Source organism: Rattus norvegicus, chromosome 2, assembly GCF_036323735.1.
Source record: "Rattus norvegicus strain BN/NHsdMcwi chromosome 2, GRCr8, whole genome shotgun sequence".
Taxonomy (NCBI): domain Eukaryota; kingdom Metazoa; phylum Chordata; class Mammalia; order Rodentia; family Muridae; genus Rattus; species Rattus norvegicus.
Window position 1 is genome coordinate 75,851,126 of NC_086020.1, and position 21,104 is coordinate 75,872,229.

The window sequence follows — 21,104 nt, forward strand, 5'->3', positions numbered from 1 at the left end:
ACTATCAACCACTTTCGTTTTTGGTTCCCCCAGTATATAAACCTTTTACTATATACCTTACTTCACTTTTGTACTTTGCAATATCATTTTCCTGACGTATTTAATGATGATAAAAACAAAGATTAGGAGTTCTCCTCTTTATTATTTATTTACTGCATTCTTCTTGCCTGCAGAAATTATATTTATGTTTATACACAATGACAATCTCTATGTAGGTAGAAAAGTCTTTTTACCAGTAATTTTAAAAAAAGGGTGATACTTTTTATATCAGATTTTTTGTGAAATATCCCACATGCCAATATCTTTTGTTCAGAATCACAGATTCATTCTTCAGACAATTTTTTAAAGAAATCCCTATAATAAACAACTACAAACTTTTATAACATCGACATTTTAACTTCGTTATAGAAACTCCTTTATGACGTAGAAATGGTGATATACTCAGAAAACAATTTTTCTTTTTATCATTAATCACAAATTCTTTGAGTATATTGTACCCACAAACTCATAAATGTGTGCATATATTCTAAAACACACACACACACACATATATATATAAACTCAAACACATATAACACATACCAAAACATATATACATGCATCAATTTGTATTCATGTAATCATTTACCACTCATAACATGCCAATGATTTTAAGCTGTGAATGTATTTATGTATTATTAAAGTAAAAGAGTTTATGATGTAAATGGTTGTAAGTAATTCAATACAAAATTAAATTATTAAGAACAATAACATAAAATGAAATTGTATTTGATGTTCAGTGGAATTTCACTGGAAATAAAATTAAGCAGAGATATCATACCAGGGGAATAACACTTAGTCTTTATGAACTCAAATATTAAAGGTGTGACTTTATGGAAGAAGACTTTCTAATAAATATCAGGATCAAATAAGCCCCAGAAATTGGCTATATTTCTCAAGCAGGATTATATAAAAGTGAATTGAAGAAAAAGGAGATGGAAGATGGATGGAGGCAATATAAAATAAAGCAAGGAAATGTAGTGAGAGGCTTTGGCTCCTTCTCTGATAAGTGAAGATACATGACAACAATACACAGAGAGAGTTGCTTGAAGAGGAAACAAGAGCTGAACTGAGAGGTTCCTTATGCAAGGTGACTGTGAATTTAACACATTTTCCTAGTAAGAAAAGTGATATAGTTCATGTATAACTCAGTAACTCCAAACTTCGCATGGTCTTTCATTATAAGAAAGAAGTGCCAATCTCTCATGTCACCTGAAATATTTATTGGGACAATTGGATCACATATGAAATGTTTCAGTTTTTCAAGATGCTGTCTTCTACGGGGACTGCTTTGGAAGAAGGACAGATCTAAAAACTGTATAGATTACCAAGACTATGGCTGTGAAGACGAGAGTTTGCACTATCCGTATTCTTTGAATCTGACTGAATCTGACTGAAGCCTAATTTAAAAGTTTTGTCAGCTCAGCAATGCCAACACACCACAGCTAAGAGAGGTGGCCACCTTCTTTAAAATATAGACAGAAAAACAAAGAAAGAAAAGGAAAGAAACTGGAAACTTTTTTTATGTATAGTGAGAAATCTCCATAAAACGTCCTTAGTCAAAAGGAGATAGGTGAATCATGCAACTGAGAGCCCAGGACAACTTTCACAAATAGGCTAACAAGGTCAGGAAGATAATAGATTAACAAAGCTTGAAAATGATGAACAGTAAGTCATACAGACTGGAAACCCTACAGCTGAGAATTATAATACCACCTACATCTACGAGGTATTCTCTTTTCCTACATGAGGCAAGGGATTCATAAATTTGTGGTGTGTGTTTCTTTAAGAGTGTAATTTTTTCTTGACATCCTGTCATCTTTTGTGTGGACATGTACACACTTGAATGCCATACAAAACTTTAGATCCAGAAGTTAACAGAAAAAGACTGGTCTATTCTAAATTATACAACATGAATTTGAATTTCAGTTCTTGGTCTCTTCTTAGGGTTGTAAAATGGATTTTTTTCCTTATCATTTATGTCCTAAAATAAAGAAAATCATAAATGTCTGTCTTCTGTATTTTACTACTTCATAAAGAATAATGGAACTGTATATAGAATGTTATAAATTAAACTTGCCTTTGCTGAAGAAAGCACATTCCTAGACACCACCCTGAACCATACAAGTCACATGTCACATGCCATAGAGTTTTTAGTTGTTGTTGTTGAGGGGAGCAGACACAGTAATGCACATGATGAATGCATCAGCACCTTTGCACATGTATGTTAAGTTCTTAAAATGTAAGGAGATAGTAATAAACAATACTATATTCCTACTAAAAATATTTTCACTTATTTAAGAAGCTATAGAGCTTTTCCTATAGTGCACTTGACCCCGTTTGTACTATGAGAAAACACTGGAGGGGATGCAACTCTGTATTGTGGGATCCACAGACTAGATGCTGGGCTCTGACTGGAAGAGTATTTTCTGGCATCTGAATGAGTAAGTACAACAACATTTTAAGGCTGGTGTTTCAGGGGAAAACAGGGATGTCCTTTGATCCCCCTTTCTGTGTTGCCATTAACATCCCTCCTATTTGATCATTCTTGAACAATCTCCATTAACATAAATGCAGAATAGAATTAAAATAATGCTATTTAAAAATTAATTTTCTAATCTATGAGCTCATAAGGAAAATTCCGTTTATGAACACTAAATGTTAAATGTGTCATGAAAGAAATAAAATTATATTTTCCCTCAGTTAGTGCTTAAGCTATGAATGACTTATTGCTAGTAAAATATTTGGACTGTGGATTCCTTTTAATACATTTGATATCAGTCAAATCAATATCTATGTAACATTTGAATACAGATTTCCTCATGCTTCTGGAAGTGTCTTGGACATAAGCCAAAACATGATTGTATATAAGATCTATATATTACATAAATTTTTATGAATGGTGGATGTCATATACTCCCATAAAGGAGTACATACTAAAAATGGCCGAAAGTCAAGCATGCAACATTGGCATATAGATATTAAAACATATCAGGGCTAGAAATGCATGTCCAGATCTGTGACACTGTGAGCTTGAATTATAAAACAGCTAACACTACAAAACAGTGGACAGTTTGATCAGTAGATTTACATTCTTTGGGGCTGGAAATACTGCTTTGTGCGAGAGTACCCATCTGACTACCACAAACTACCTCTTTACTTCATAGGAGCTTCCTTCTTAATTAGTTTTGTTTTCATTTTTTGTTTTTTTTTTTTTGTTTTGCTTTGTTTTGACAGGGATTATCATTGGTCTGATAATTGCCAGGCAATATGTTACCGTGGCTATCCAGCAAGTTTCAGGCCTTTACTTGCTACTTGCTATTCATAGCTGGGAGTAAGTAGCATGCTTGGATATGATGCTCTGAGGGAGAATGTTTCCCAAAGTCTCATATATTTGAATTTGTATACACAGTTAGGGGTACTGTTAAAGAAGAAAATAAGAACTTTACAGGTGGTCTTTGGTAGAAGATATGAATCACTGTGGTAGGCTTTGAGATTTTTATGGCCTTTCTCCATTTTCTGTTTTCTTTCTCTGTTTCTTGTGTGTCGTCAATCAGATTTCAGCTTACCTTTTTCATCTTGCTACAATATTCCCTGACTGTTTCTATACCTCCCACACCATCTTCCCTGACTGTTTCTATCCCTCGCACACCATGATAGAGTCTACCCTTCGGGTACCATAATCCAAGATTAACCCTTTCATCTTTTGGTTGCATTTCTCAAATACTTTATTACATCAGCAAAAAGAGTAGTGATACACCGAATTTATATTTTATTATGTGTTCTGATGATCATACACTGATCTTCACGCAAGCAAGGTGAGTACTTCACATTCTGGGCTTCACCCTCAAACCTGAAAGTGAATTTGTTAATAATAAATCAAATAAATAAAATTGATGTATTTTGTAAAAGCTGCTAATCTCTTTTCATTAAATGATAATTTTAGAGAAAATCTATCAAAGTATCGAAGAAGTACCTAGAATGCATATTCCTGAGTATTATTTGTTACTCATATTTGGAATATGTGTAGCATACATTCAATTCAGTCTAAAATTTAGAATTATATTATATTTCAAGAGACTTGAATTGTAACTCACTACATAAGTCAAGGACAACTACAATATCAATTAGCAAAATAAGCCTTCACTTTAGAGATATTTGTTTGTCAGTGTGTGTGTGTGTGTGTGTGTCTGTGTCTGTGTGTGTGTCTGTGTTTATCTGGAACATTTCTACATTTATTTAGAACACTATAATATGCAAATCAAATAAATTATATATACATATATATGTGTGTATATATATATATATATTCTTAAAGCTACTAGCTATATTAACTTCCTAAATAGAAAAACAGTTAATAAAAGAAAAATAATTGTTAAATTGGCAAGACTGTGTATTGAGGTTATGTAACTATTTCTTAGGGATTGATAGTTCTCCCCAAAAGGAGGCTTGTAAAATTCAGAAAGGAAATGAAATTTAGCAAGCTCAGAAAGCTTAAGATTTTTACAAGTGTCACAAATCTCAAAAGAACTAAAAGACTCATGAGGACCTTCCTGAGTTCATGTAACCAGTAAACAAACGCTGCGGGAGATGACACTGACTGCGGAGCTGTGTGCTCACTGAACAGCTGCATTCTGTGGGTGAGGCCAACGTGAGGCAGTACCCACTTTGTGTTCATGCATTCATATTTGAATCATCCACAGCCCTGTGTAAAACAATTATCACTTAGACTCGCCAAACTGTGGGAGAATCGTTTCTGTGGTCTGCAGTGAGGAAATATTAATTTACATCTCCCAGTAGTAATTCCACAAGAATTTCATATAGAAGCGCATCGTACACCGTAAAGTATCAAGCTACTTCTCATCTACAGTGGCACAAAAAGCATGCCTCTGTATCAGTAGTTAAATATCTTCCTGATACTCTTTTAGTGATAAGCAATGATGTTTTTCCTTAGAAATCTTATATAACACTAATAGTAACTGCGGGGCCACCTCTATGTAAACATTGGTGACTGAGGATCTGGAAAACATCTCCTACAGGGGGACCTAATTGAGGACTGCCAGAGACAACGAGGATTGCTGGTACAGACAGTGTCATTCAATCGGGAACTACTATTTAGAAGAGTTGTTTTCTTGGAACCAATGGAGGCACAGGTGGAAGGCATTAAAGGAGCTTACAGCAATGTTCAAAGAGCTTGCTGCAGCGTTTCTCATCTGCTCCGGGAATTTATGTCCTTGACTCTGTGCTACCTTGCCTCTAATCCCCAAGGACAAGTAGGGTTAGGCAGCGTGTAGTCCAGGGGACAGACAACATAACACTATATAGTTTGGATTTAAATATGGTATTAAATATTATGGTATTAAATAAAATCATACATTCCCATTACAATAAATGTGAAAAAACTTTATTTCCAGACAATATAATTATAGCTGAAATTCACACAGGGTACAGGTTGACATAGTTGTGCCTTGTTAAAAATATGGCAAGACTATATCAAGAAATTAATATTTAAAATAGAGAAACATTCTGGCATTGTGCTCAGAACTGTTCACAGTTAATTCACAGATAAAATGAACTGGCTTCTGGCTTATTCTCTAAACCCATTCTTGTGCCTGAGTTACAAAGATTGTAATGACTAATACATAATTGGAGTAAAGAAAGCATACTCCTTTTGGTTTCTTATAAGTTTTTTGTACGTTAATTGTGGTTTCTAAAGACGATTACAGCCCACATCACGAGCAGTTGTGTGGAAACAATTAAGAAGAAAGAGACAAGCTATTAACTTGCATTAAATTTAGGAGTGTGATATCCATGATGTTTTGTATCACCTTCTTATACTTCTTTCCCTCCATCTTTATTAAATTGGGTATTTCTTATTTACATTTCAATTCTTATTACCTTTCCTGGTTTCCAGGCAAACATTCCCCTAACCCCTCCCCCTCCCCTTCTACATGAGTGTTCCCCTCCCCATCCTCCCCTATTACCGCGCTCCCCCCCAACAATCACGTTCACTGGGGGTTCAGTCTTGGTAGGACCAAGGGCTTCCCCCTCCACTGGTGCCCTTACTAGGCTACCTATGCAGTTGGAGTCCAGGATCAGTCCATGTATAGTCTTTGGGTAGTGGCTTAGTCCCTGGAAGCTCTGGTTGGTTGGCATTGTTGTTCATATGGGGTCTCAAGCCCCTTCAAGCTCTTCCAGTCCATTCTCTGATTCCTTCAACAGGGGTCCCGTTCTCAGTTCAGTGGTTTGCTGCTGGCATTCGCCTATGTATTTGAAACCTCTACCTTTACTATGAACTTGCATTACACTGCTGTGTTGGTTACTTTTTATTTTGCTTTGATAAAATACAAAACAGAAGCAACTCAAGGAGGGAGGTGCCAAGGACCAGGCTTGGCTTGGATAGGGTCACAAGGAAAGGGCTTTAGGGAACGGGTAAAGAATGACTCAAAGTTAATTGTGGGGTACAAACTGACAGCCCTGCTTTGTATTTCAGACATGTCTCTCTCTCTCTGGAGATCTCCAGAGAGTACATCAGGATAGCTCATCTCTTGAGGACCAAAGCCCTGTCTTTTATTTGCATATCAATTCAATCATCCATCCCAGGTTCCCTTTTGATTATGTCATAAATCAGCATTTTATGATCTTTGCTCCTTGATTCTTAGCAGAAAACAGCAAATATATGGTATTAACATGGCAAATCAATTCGGGATCTGCCTGCCTTTGGAAGCACAGATAACAAGCGAGCTGGGAAGGATGTCACTCCAACATCACCATTTGCATCATGCCTGAGCCCAAAACCCTCATATAATTCATATTGTATCCTTATATTTTACATAGTTGAGAAATTATATATCCTTGAACTTGTGTTTTTGGAGTTCTTTTCTACAGTCCTAAGGGCTGTCCTGAAGGTCACAGCATTTACCATTTTGCTAAGGACATTATACATACCCTGGCTTCGCTGGCTCCAGTTGCCTCTAATTATCATGGAATCATTAACCTTGAATGGGGAACTTTCCCTGATAACCTTGGCAGAGAGAATGTTTCCTGAAGTAAGAACATAAAGTACATTATGTACATTATTTTACAAACAAGCCAAATGCCTAGCAACCTTTAACTCTCACAAAGCACTATGTCCTGCTGGCTCTTCTCCAGGGGCAAATACCTTGCCTTGCTGTCCCTTGTGGATTTCCAGACAGGACTTACCAGGGATGGCTTTATTTTAGTGCACAACTACAGCACACACAGTAGGGTGAGTACACAGTAGGCGTGGGAAGGCTGCCAAGATGAAAGCAGCTGCTTACATCACATCCAAACTCAGGAACCAGGAGGATTACAAAGGAACGCTACTGCTAAAAGCTTTGTCTACACACACTTTCTATGATCCTGGGTAGGGAAGGTTCCACACAACTCAGTTCACTGGATTAAATTCTTCCTGTATAAGCAGGCTCATCTTCCAGGTAATTCTAGATTCTGTCAAAATAACAACATTAGCCATTGTAGCAGAAAACACCGCATATACTATTTTTCCTTCTACATTTTCCAGAATTTGAAGCCATATTAAATTATTTTACCTATTTATTATCCAAAATTAGGCACATAGGCAGAAATAAACTGACTGAGTCTGGTTGCCTAAAAATACGTAGACAGCTAAAGAACTAAAGATATCTATATATAAAAGAAGAGAGCCATGATTTTTCTCCCAGTGTCTATTTTCCCAGCCTGTGGAAGAAATGTTACTCATCACGAAGGAACTACCCTAGGTATGGCTTGTTCCTCATAATGACGTTTTAGATCATCAGTGTCCTCCTTCTGGCTTTTGTTATCAAATGGTATGTGAGTGTCTGACAGTATGACTGAGTGAAGGTGGAATTCAAATTATCATTGGATTGCTTTGATACCAGAGCTCGGGAGCATCTCCCCATCCAAATATGAATCTCAAATTAGAATCCTAAGGTAAATAAATCTTTTACTTGTTCATTATCAGAGATTAGGCATGTGGGTTGAGATAATCTACAGCTGACTCTGGTGGCCCAAGGAAATTAATGACTTCTCAAATTAAGTCAGAGCAGTGGGGGTTACATGAGACCCATGGTTCTGTGCTCTCTATGCATGGGGAATGTACGGGAACTCCTTTGAAATGCAATACCTAATGCTGAAACAGACCAATTAGAATGAAATATCAGAGGGCACATCCTAGAAACTATTTCCTAACACATTCCCTGGTTTATTCAAACATCCCAAGATGTTTCTTAAATCTTATGAGGAGTATGCTATCTTGCTTTAAACTGCTGAGTTAAAACTAAGAAGAATAATTCTTAAGTGGCTACTTTCTTCTGCTTCATGTTTTGAGAATATTTCTGATTCTTTTTAATAGATACTAAGGTAGAAAGATGTATTCCACCATTATGTTCACTAATGAATTGTAGTGCAAATACTGTATACACCACTGGCTTTTTTTTTTCATTTATGTCAGCTGAGTAGAGATAAAATATGCATCAGTTAGGATGAGGAAAAATACTTAAAATGCTGAACTTGCATTTAATATAAGGAGAACCAATTACTTTCCTGTCTATTCTATACACATAAAAGGTATCTGATGCTCAAGCTAGTTTCAAATTACAGGCATGGGCTGGCCTCACTTGTAAGACTTAATCACTTGTGGCAGTGTCATTTCTAGGTCATAAACATGTTTTGTCAGTTGATATTTTTTTTCCCAAAGAGCCTTGAGACTGCCATTTAAAGTATACTTATACTTCTCCATCTAACTTATCAATGTATTATAATAATATTAACAAACAAATATATTGCTATGCATTTCCAAGCATATTTAATTTTTTACCCGAAGGAACTTTCTCTCAAAAGTGTCTGATTTCCACATGTACGGGGCAAATGTTTTTTAATTCTCCAGCCATCTTTTCTTTATAAGAACTTTCCTGTTCCATAGCAGTTTATATATACCTTCTTATTCTAACTCTGGATCTGGAATGCTGTTCATGTTGAAGCCTTGACCCTTAAGGCTGTAGAGCCCAGAGATTCTGGATGATTGTAGCTCAAATCTGATCAATAGATTAATCCATTGATCTATAACTACTATAAGGTGAAGATATTTTAAGTATGTGGGCCCTATGTGAAGAAGTAGAGCAGAGGATGCAGGCTGACTGAAAGCACATCTCATCTCTGATATCTCCCTCTCTCCTTCCCTCCCTTTCTCTTTCATTATAAGTTCTTCCAGGGGCTTGTTTTAGTGTTGCAAATAGAACCTATTCTGAATCTAAATCCCCATGGTCAAAAATGCATACACCCCCTCACACACACACACACACACACACACACACACACACACACACACACACACGCACAAGCTCCTTCATGAAACAGAAAAAAGAACCAGCTCAACAACAGTTCTGTCTTTCATTTGAGAGTGTGTCTACAGAGCTTATTATTAATTAAAATATAATTATAACACAGGGTAATAGTAAAAATAATAGGGCTGAATCATGTTTGACAGTGTGTTTATAGAGATGTTGAACCCACAATACTTTCTTTGTAAATATCCCTTAATAAATAAATGATTTAATTAATATAACTAGTTTAGTGGATTAGTAAAGAGATGGCTGCAAATGTTGTTAAGGTGTATAGAACTGACCTCAGGTAAAATGATATGCACAGCCTTTATAAAATGTACTACACATAAGTTGATTATGTCTGAACACGGAATAGCCACCTACAAAATTAGCATTTAGTGATTTCTATGAATTCAGCATAAACAATACAAACGAAGACTGAAATGGCTGCTCGTATGCACATTTTCTTGATATTTCATTTTACTTGTATTATAAACAAATATTAAAAACACTGAGAACAGTCGGTGGAATTAGTTGCCAGAGGATTTTCCTCACAGTAATAGAGTCAATATAGTGTGCAGTTTCTAAATTGTAGTGTCCTTCTGGCTCAACAAATTCTCAAGAATATGAACTGCTGTGAAACCAGGTCAGTTCTAGAAGGGAAAAGGTACAACTTGCTATTGCAATGTTGTAGTTGATAGAGTGTCATTGGCTCAGGATGGATGAAAAGAGCAGAATAATTGTCTTCTCGATAGGCAATTTCAGGAAATGGCCGAGCTTGCTCGACAGGTCACCAAGGGAAAAAAGGGGGCTAATTGAAAGAGGGGAATCTAAAAAAATGGGGAATGAAAAAGTATTCAATTAAAAAATGTGCCTGTCATACATACAAAAGTCAACTTCAGATGGGAAATCTTAGAGCTGTGAAAATAGGAAGATCTTATTACAAAATGTAATTTAAGTCCGTGGAAATTTTGAACATGCATAACAGTATGATTATTAAGAAAAGATTGATACATGCATTGATACTCACAGGGGAAAAATGTGAGCTATGAGAAAAGATAAATTGACCATTTATTCTTGGATGATGAATCCTAAAATGTTAAAGAATTTGTTCTCCAAACAAAATTATTAAATATTTTCTTTTCTTATATACTCAATTAAAATTCAAATTTATGAAATGGATTTTGTATTTGGTTCGTTTTTGCATTCGCAATGCAACCAAGGGTGAATTACAGTAGATATTTACTGTTGAAAGTCAATATCACACGATAAGAAATTACGTGAGAGAATGTGACATCAGCTACCCTTCAAATGAAAAATGATCTATAATTGCATAATAAGACTAAAAATTGTTAAAGTCACTGTCACAGAATATTAATGTCATATAGAGAGGGAATACATTTGCACAAATATAGAGGAAAGGTATTTTTATTAAACCATCAATGACGTAATATCAGTGAGATTCAGTGGAAAAATATACTTTGTTTACTACTTGAAAATCTCAAATTTGTTTCAAAATAATTTGTAATTAAAACCCAAACACTAAAAATACAAGACACAAACAATTACATTTGCATCTGTGTTTTACTAAGTTATTTAAACACTTACTTTCTGCACAATACTCATTGAGTGGGAAACATAAATTTTCTTACCTGTATGATTAGCTAAATGAGAGTTCATTATGCATAAATTAAATATATTTTAAAGATTTAGTCATTTATTTATTTTATATTATGTGTACACTGTCACTCAATTCAGACACACCAGAAGAGGGCATCAGATCCTATTACAAATGTTCGTGAGCTACCATCTGGTTGCTGGAAATAGAATTCAGGACCTGTAGAAGAGAAGTCAGTCAGTGCTCTTAACCTGTCTCTCAAGTACCCTAAATTAAATATTTTAAGCAAAATCATATTTACATACATTAAAACCTCACTATCTGTGTGAATCTTGTCACTTTGTGACTGTCCACCTTCAACAAAATTCAGAAATATTTTTTCTTTAACTTTTGTTAAAAGATCTTGACAAAAAGATACAAAATAGGAAATTAATTATGAGAAACCTGGTTTTTCATATAATTAACAGGGGAAATATACATTGATTTAAACATGAATGCTCAGATATCTGAGCTTTGTATTAGAGTTCAGACACAGAGTAGAATCATACTGAGTAACAGTTAAAATCCTCTGTGATCTTAACGGGCCTTGAATTATCTTTCACAGATGGTCAGGTTGTTAAGCAGATGGCAATTTCCTTGACCTTTAAAATCTTTGTTTTTCTCTTCCTAATTACCTGTGGCTTAAAACAGATCAAATTCTGCATCTCATATAATGGACTTCTGTATTTCTAGCCTATGTCTATTGTGCAATATCACTAGCATAATGAAGATATGTATATTTATAAATCAAAGATGTTTTTTATAATGTGAATTTTTTTCTTGGTCAAGGAACTTTACACTAATTCAATTTCTGAATAAGAGATGTTCATCTTTTAGAACAGAACTAGATTTGATCAACACTATTTCTTACCACCTAAGACTTAATTCTTTTCTATAAGACTGTGTAGAGGTGATGCTAAGTATACTGAAGTATTTATCTGACATAAGGAATCAGAGGGTTTTGAAAGGGATCTGTGATTCATTCTGGTTACTGAAAATAAGCATTGTACTCAACAACTGTAGTGCTTCATGCGATCCAGTAGAATATATTAAAATTTATGGGTATGTCATGTTTATAGACTAGCCATTTTACAATAGTCACTGATTAATTTCATTCAAGTCTAAGAAATACAGGACAAAACATATTATTATTTTGTTATTATTCATCACAGTGATGTTTCAAACTGTCTCTTATGTCATATAGTGGATTACTGTCTTCAGGGTGATGCTATGAAATTACAAAAGCTATGTAATTATAAATAGTAGAAATTTAGTTTTCATAATTCATGAAGTTGGGAAGTTTTCATAATTCATGAAGTTAAGAACTTACCCATTGGTTCTTTAGAGTATTTCCTTCTATGTCTTCACAGGACACAGAATAGCTCTTTATTCTGTCCTTAGATGATGACTTGAGTAATGAGAGGTCTACTTTCATAATCTAACCACTTGATTAATATCCATCACTCCAGAGTATATTTTATACATAAACTTTCTACAAAAACATTTTCAACGTACAAGAACTACAAGAAAAGGATTATTGTACTAAATATATTATTGTTTAAATATTGTACTAATTCATAACTTAATAATGCATACTAATAAGGAAGCAATTGTCTCATAATCTAAGCACAAACATTTCACAGATATACAAAGATGTGGGTGTGAATCACAGGTGCCTAATTTACTTTTCAGTAATATTAACTTTACAATTCATACAATATTTCCATAGATTGAAAAATACCTTGGAATAAAGGTCCAACACATATTAGAATACCATGAGTGTATGAAATGATGCAATGAAAACATGATAGAGCTTTACCAATACACACAAAACAATTCACTTAGATTGAATTTCATACTCCTAATAGTTACTCCTATAATCTGTGTCCAGACTGTGTTTGAACATCACATCATGTGATTCTTCATATTTCCTGCTCCTCACAGGAGTTCTCAAAGCCACCACCTTCTGTTTTATGCAGTGGTAGAAACTAGATCCCACTACAGCTTCCAGACAAGTACATATATTTTTCATGGATCTTTACCAAAGAGTAACCAGTAGATGATAAGTGAAATGTCCTTTCCTCTGTAACTCTATCGCCAATACTTCTTAGGTTAAAATATATTGAGATTCCAATGCATGAATGCATGTATGTATGTATATATATATATATATATATATATAAATATATATATATACTATCTATTGTAAGTTGATGTCATTATGCAGGTGAAGGCAGGTATAGAATAGAACAAGGCTTCTCATTGGACGAGAAGGAAGGATGGGCAGTAACAAAATTTTAGAAGCAAGAGAGAGGAGCTGGAGTGAAGAAAATTGCTGGGAGAACATCGTATCATATGCTAAAATTCTTCTCTGCGCATAAATACAGGTTATTGTGGCTATTTTTAAGGGATGGGTGTGCACAGGATTTTGTGCTGTCTAGATGGGAAAATTATATCTTGTCAATTGTATCAGAAGGTATTGTGTGGTATGTTCTTTCATGTGACAACTGAATGAGTCCATAGTAAAAGAGCCACGTGACAGTCTCTGTATGAAACTGGCATGGCAATGACCCCCCTTGTGAACTAGATGAGTAGAGAGATTGCTACGGGGATCAGAGGGTAGACATTGGCAGTGTGAGATGGGATGGAACTTAGCGCATAAGACACTATAATGACTGAGATGAAAATATCCTGCAGATGCCATGTGGCCCTACCTATGATGCTGACTCTAGCGTGGAATAAACCAGGTTTTTTTTCTATTTTTACTGCAACAGTCTTTCATCTGTATATCATGTACCTATATCTCTCTCTATCTATCCATATATCATCTATCATCTGTCTATCACATTTCTATTATCTATCATTATTATCTATCATCTATCTACCTATATATCTGTATCTATATCTATGTCTATGTCTATATCTATTTGTCTATCATATCTATCTATATATCTATCATATCCATCTATATCTATCATATCTATATAATTATCTATCTCATATCTATTATATTTCTATTATCCATTTTTCAATTTATCATCATCATTATCTATCATTTACCAATTTACCATCATCATTATTTAATCTACCTGTTTATCTACTGTTTACTGTCTATCTATCTGTAATAGATCTATCAGCTCTATCCTCATACATACATGCTAATGGAATATTTTTCTCTTTTATGACAGTCTTGTATAGCTGAGGAAGGACTTCAACTTGGTATGTATCTGAAACAAACCTTGAACCTATGATCCTCCTACCTCTATTTACTAAATTTGTAAAAATTGCAAATGCCAGAACACCCGTTTTAGGGAAGTGGAAACTGAACCAAAGTTTTCAGGTGTGCTGTGCAAGCATGCTACCAAATGAACTATGGGTTTAATCCTGCTCTGATTTGTAAAAATATATCATAGTTCTTAGAAGAAATGTTTGTAATTTACGGAAGCATAATAAAGCATAGTTATAATTCTTATACATTAATTCTTGAGATATGTATTCTAAATCATTAAATATTTCTTCATTCCTTGCTTATTATTTCTTTTGTCGACTTTTCTATTATATGCTAATGGTTTTAAAATTAATATAAAATATATTACTTGCAATTTTATGTGCATATTTTCTAAACATTTCTTCATTTCCATTGACCTCAAAATGTCTAAGCAATATCTCTATTTTATGTCCTCACAAATTCAAATTATTTTATCCGAAACTTTTACATTCTGTGAATCTTGTTCTTAAATTCTCCTCTAAAATAATAAAACAGAATCACAATATCTTTAGCTTCAATCCAAATGACTTTAGGAAGTGATTTTCTCAAAACTTTTATGCCACAAGTTCATTTTGAACTGGTACTATCACTATTTGAATCGATGCTATCACACAAGGCCCATGATAACTATCTGTGCCTTAAACTTCACGCTTCTTTTGCCCAACTCTCCAATGTTTCTTTAGGATGGCCAAAGTCATGTCTTGAATTGGGTGTTTTAGACAAGAAATTTTCTGATTCCTGCTTCAAATTCAAAAATATGTGAAATCTGTCCTAGTCTGTCTACACAATCCTCCTTCATCAATCTTCTTTATCAAGCTCCTGTTTCAACCTTCTGCTCTGTTCCATGACTTTCCTTCCTACGTTGTTCCTTATTTTTCAGGACAGCAGATCATGCCTGTAAGTCACGGCACTGTCATCTTCCTATCATGAAATGCACTGAATTCAGAGCTGTATCAACTTTCTTGTCAATGCATAGTCAGTTAAAATCCTTATCCATTCCATATCCTGTTGTATTTGTTTCTCTGAGACTCCCAATGTTCAAATATCTCATTTGGGTGTTTGTTTATTTAGGGATTATATCTCTTCTGACATGGAATTTTTCCATAGATATCAGAGATTTCTTCCCTCAGAATATTATTTCATTTTTTCGGTATCCTGCTTAGTGCTATGTAGAAACTAAGCACTTGAAAATGTTTATTTTCACGTGTGGAAAGCAAGCTGATTTTCTTTGGTGTTACACATCATAATTTATTACCTTTCATAGAGGAAGGATTTAACTCAGAGTTATGTGAATGTCTTTGTAACTTTGGTCATTTACTCAATCGTTGTGTACATGTCGTCACAAAACTGTTATTGAAATAAAATGGTTTAGCTAATTGTATTTATGTATTTAAAATGACGGTTAACTTATATATTATTGTTTACATATTTTACTTCTAAAACTATAAGAACAACAATATTGAGAATTGTCTTTTATTTAGTATTTATTCTATATGCACCTAGGATAATTTATCTTTTTCAAGTGACCTTATTTTTAGCCAGCAATCTGGGCTAAATGGAAAGTTATCATTCCTATCACATTAGAAAATCTTCACACAAAACTTAGAAAATATAAACAATTTTATTAGCTTCCCTCTTGCTCTGTAAATGTAAAAGAGACAGACATAAATGTACTATCTCTTTACACATAAAAAGCTAATCATTTAATGTATTTAATGTGACTATAATTTTATTTGTTCGTATTTTCAAATTGAATTCCCCAAAATAACCACTATGAATGAAGTATTAACTATTGGGTTTTTTCTTATGATTGGAGGCTTCTTATTGTTCACTCATGATCAAACAGTTTAGGCAATGCTTGATTCAAACAAAATAAATAGAAACATTCAGAAAAATAACCCTGCATTTGGATGTGAGAGACTACAATTTTAAAAATATTTTCCAATTCTGCTTGGGCATCACAATGAAAGCTTATGTATCTCTTTATACTTAGCAAACCTATAGGAACACATATTATAGAGTCCTAGTGAGAAACGTGGACTTAATCACTACGACTTTCTGTTGTTATTAGATATGAATGTAAATTTCACTTTAATTATCTGTTACACTTTCTTAATCTTCATTATTCTGTTAGTATATGCATAGTGTAGCCTACACAAATAGCTGAATGGATTCTACAGGAAGAGAGACTTCTACTTGATAGTTTTTAAAATTACATGTTAGATAAAATATATTTATGAAATAGGTTTCAATATGATATGTTGGAAAGGCTATAAGAATAGAACACTGGAATGGACTAACAAAGCTAAAATGTATTCATCTGTGATTAATCCTCAGCCATGATTATTTTATTCTTAAAATTTGCAGTTATATATCGTTTTTAAAAGGTAGGTTCTTCGGACATTTTATTGCCTTGACCACTCTTTTGATATTAAAAAAATCTTAAGACAGATGGAAGCCAACAAAACCATCTGTTGTGGAAACTGGAAAAGAGTAGATAACCTCTTCTCTTTGGCAGCAAATAACCTGAAAAGCCAGGCATGTATTCTTTCCTTTCCAACATGGAAGCCACTGAATCTTGAGTAAATGAATCAAAACCACCATGACATTTAGAGAATTTGGATAACAGAATCAACAGTAAGGAGTTTAATGTTCACTTCAGTAAGACACAAGCACCTACCAGGGCATGGCTCCAAACACAAAAAGGTAGGGACATCTTGTTAGCTAGGAAGGCTGTTCTCAGGTGCTAATCTCGGCATTTCTGTGCCTATTTTCTTATTCAATATTTAGCACACTATTTTCAACAATAATTTTTCAGTTTTATGGACAATAAACTTGATTTTTAAATGACATCACCAGGATAAAGCTATAGCACATAAGCAGTGCTGTGATAACCTTAGAATTGTAGCACAAAGAATAGTAATGATATTACAGAACATGAAACTGTAGTTGAGTTTGACTGGTAAAGATCTAGTACTCCTGAGTAGCCATTTTAGAAGAAATTAACAGACATGAAATGAAATTATTTTCTCATTAATGGCCTTTTAGAATCAATTATTTCTGATTCATTGTTGCACATATACCTTAGGCCTAGAGAAACTGGAAGGTATTTTAACAATTACTTTCAACATTACTACTTCTAGTACAGCACTTTAGAATAATTAGAAGGCTACATCAAAAGGAAACTTGTATGAGCTCATATTTATAAGGTTGATGGCTGACATCTGGTGATGACCTTCTTGCTCGTTTCTAAGGGCAGTACAGGGCATTAAAAGAAAATGAACCATCTGAAAGAATAAGAACAAAAACTACTTTCAGTATCCCTTCTACTCTAAACTTATCACAGTAATCAATCATTGAATTAAATCATCAAGTGTAAGAAAATACTAACCTCATTAATGAAGAAAAGGAAAAAAATCAATCAACCTTAATGGTCATTCATAATCTTCTCTTCATTTTTATTGCTTTTGAGAAGCATCCTACGTTCACCAATCTGTCTGTCATTGAGGAATTTAACAGTCCTCCTGCATTAACCTCCCAAACAATTGGTACAATGCACCACTGGTTCTACTTCTAGTCTCACCTCTTAATATCCCATAGTGGAGATAAATTATAACGTGAGTTTGAAAAGTAATATAACAAACCGAAACCATTTCTCAAAGGCAGGCATGACTAGGAACCATACCAACTGTCTTGATGTTTGGATATTTCTGGTTTATATCTATTTACTAAGACAATATAATGCTAGGATATTGAGGATGTTATATGTTTCAACATAGACTTTTATAAACCAACCAATAGAGAACATAGGATGTAATTAATCAAGCTCACACACATTTTGATCTAAGAATTATTTATATCACTGTGTTATAAGTTCTGACAGCAATCGATATTCTATTGATTCTAATGATGGCTTTTATTTCACTAGGGTTTATGGGTTTATTTAGATTGTTTATCTAATGTTGGCTTAATTTGGCAAGTAGTAACTAACAGGAAAATTACACATTTCTTTTAAATTTTCCAATCTGGTATAGTGCATATTTTTAAACTATGTTCTTATGATTCTCTGGATTTCTTGGGAGCCTGTTGTTATATCTCACTTTTTTCTTATTATGTTAATTATGATATTGTTGCTCAACTTTTAGTTGGTTTGGAAAAGGGTTTGTCTATCTTACTGATTTGTTTCAAAGAACCAACTCTTCATCTCGTTGATAATGTTCTGTTTCTATTTTATTGATTCTAGCTCTGGTTTTGATTATTTCTTGCCATCTACTTCTTTATTTTTTAACTAAAATGATGGTTTTAAAATGAGATATGGTACAATTATGGTAGTCTCTCTCTCTGTCTCTCTGTCTCTCTCTGTCTCTGTCTCTCTCTCTCACATACACACACACACACACACACACACACACACACACACACACATACACACACACACACAATATCTATGATCAATCCTGAATTGTAAGTTTACAAAATAAAAAGGGTAACCCTGGATACAGAAAAAGCTATTCCAGAACTTCAAGTGCCAGGCTAATATGATCTCTCCCTGCGATCCTGTCTGTGCTCGCCCCTGGAGTCCATCTTGCCAGGGCCCAAACTGCCTCTGTCCCCCAACCCTGGCTCCCTTTCAAGGCCTATAGTCCCATCCTCGGTCCCTGTAAGAGCCCCAATCATCTCCTCCACTGCCATCTACTTCTTTATTTTTTAACTAAAATGATGGTTTTTAAATGAGATATGGTACAATTATGGTAGCGCCTCTCTCTCTCTCTCTCTCTCTCTCTCTCTCTCCCTCTCTCTCTCTCTCTCTCTCTCTCTCTCTCTCTCTCTCTCTCTCTCTCTCTCAACATCTCCATAGTTTCCTCCTGGTCCTCATCCTGGGCCATCTAGCTTAGGTGCCTTACACTGGTTGCATTCATTTCTCCAAGAGAAGTTGATGTTCTCACAAGTAGGATTAGGACACTTCCAGTCCCCAGTTCGTTGCTGTCCTCCACCTCCACCACCTCTACTGGGGAATCCTCCCTGGCCACCACCACCACCGCTGCCACCTCTTCCATAGCCTCCACAGCCCATGGGGTCCTCCTCACTCTCTGCCTCCACGACCATTTCTACCACCCAGGTTGAAGTCAGCACACTGAGTAGCAAATGAAACTTTAATAGGATTCCCAGAGAATTCTTCACCATCAAATCAGTCGGTTGCAGCTCTAGCAGAAGGTGGGCCACCAAATGAGACTGTTGCCTCACCCTTCGACTTGCCAGTTTCCCTGTCTGTATAAAAATTAATCATACCCCCAGTGAACTAGATTGTTGGGGGGAGGGCAGCAATGGGGGGAGGATGGGGAGGGGAACACTCATAAAGAAGGGGAGGGGGAGGGATTAGGGGGATGTTTGCCCGGAAACCGGGAAAGGGAATAACACTCGAAATGTAAATAAGAAATATTCAAGTTAATAAAAAAAATTAATCATAGGCTGTCCAGTTTTCTTGTTTGTCTTAATGATTCCAAACTGTGTGAAGTAATCAGCCACAGATTCAACTATAACATTCTCACCTAGACCTTGCAGGAAGATGGTACTGTTGTCTGAATTATCCTGTTCAGAATCATGACTAGGTCCTTGATCCCAAGAACCACCAAATTTATTGAAGCCAGCATAGTCACGTCCACTCATGCCACCTCTGCCTCCTCGGCCACCTCCATGGCCTCTGGGTTCATAACCACCACTGCTTAGTTTGTAACCACTTCTGCTGCCCCTACCATGGACTCCACTATCCTGCTTCCCCCTAAATCCCACCCCTCGTAGCTACCACCACCAGCACCACTCTGGTCCTGATTGCCATAACTACCATCACCAACACTGCCACTCATAGAGGACTGATCTTGGCAATAGTTGCCTCCACTTCCTACTCCCCTGCTGCTGTTGTACAGGTTCTATTGTTCATAACCCTGAGGTGGTTCTGGGAGCTTTGTAGCTATCCTTAGCTTTGCTGCTGTCCACCGTAGCCAGACTGTTGACCATAGCCTCCACTCTGGGGCTGCCCATAGCTGCTGTTCTGAGAACTGCCACCATAACTTCCCAAGGTGCTACTAGGAGCAGGCTGTTGGCCATAGCCAGGGCAGGAGGACTGCTGCCCATAAGAAGACTGGGAACTTTTACTGTTGCCATAGCCACCAATGGAATCATATTATGTAACTGTTTGAGTCTGTCCATAAGAAGAGCCATAGCTGTTCTGGCTGTATCCTGAAGTGTCAGCTGGTTGGCCATATCTCTGTAACTCTGCTGGCCATAGGGCCAGTGGCTCTGTTGGGATAGCCCTGCCCAGGCTGGGTAGGATAGGCCCCGTAGTTTTGAGTTGCTTGTGAGGTATGGTCGTTTGAAGCCATTTCAGTGCACACGTGCATAGGCAGCCAAGCAAAATGGGGAATTTCAGGACAGGAAGGGGGGATGGTTGAGGAGGGGGAATCACCTTACGAGAAGAAGGGGCGGGGAGAAGGGATGGGGGCTTATGGACGGGAAACCAAGAAAGAGAATAACATTTGAAATGTAAATTAAAAAAATAAAAAAGAAAGAAAAAAATCCATATGGCTAAGAAGGGACACCGCGAGAACTGAACATCCGTCTATTTCTTTTTTCTGTGATTACTTCTTTTACTTCTAGAGTTTTCAGGTGTTCTGCTAAGTTAGTAGATCTCACCAGTTTTTCAATGTCGGCTATTCATGTGATAAACTTTCCTCTTAATACAAATTGGTCAACCGTGAAACCGCACACACACCAGGAACCACACTCGGTAGGTTTTTAT

At 35.6% G+C, this 21,104-nt stretch overlaps 1 pseudogene; it reads right to left on the reverse strand.

Moving 5' to 3' along the window:
- Window positions 1-18,841: 18,841 nt before the first annotated feature.
- Fus-ps4 (FUS RNA binding protein, pseudogene 4) lies at window positions 18,842-20,688 on the reverse strand (annotated as a pseudogene).
- Window positions 20,689-21,104: the final 416 nt, after the last annotated feature.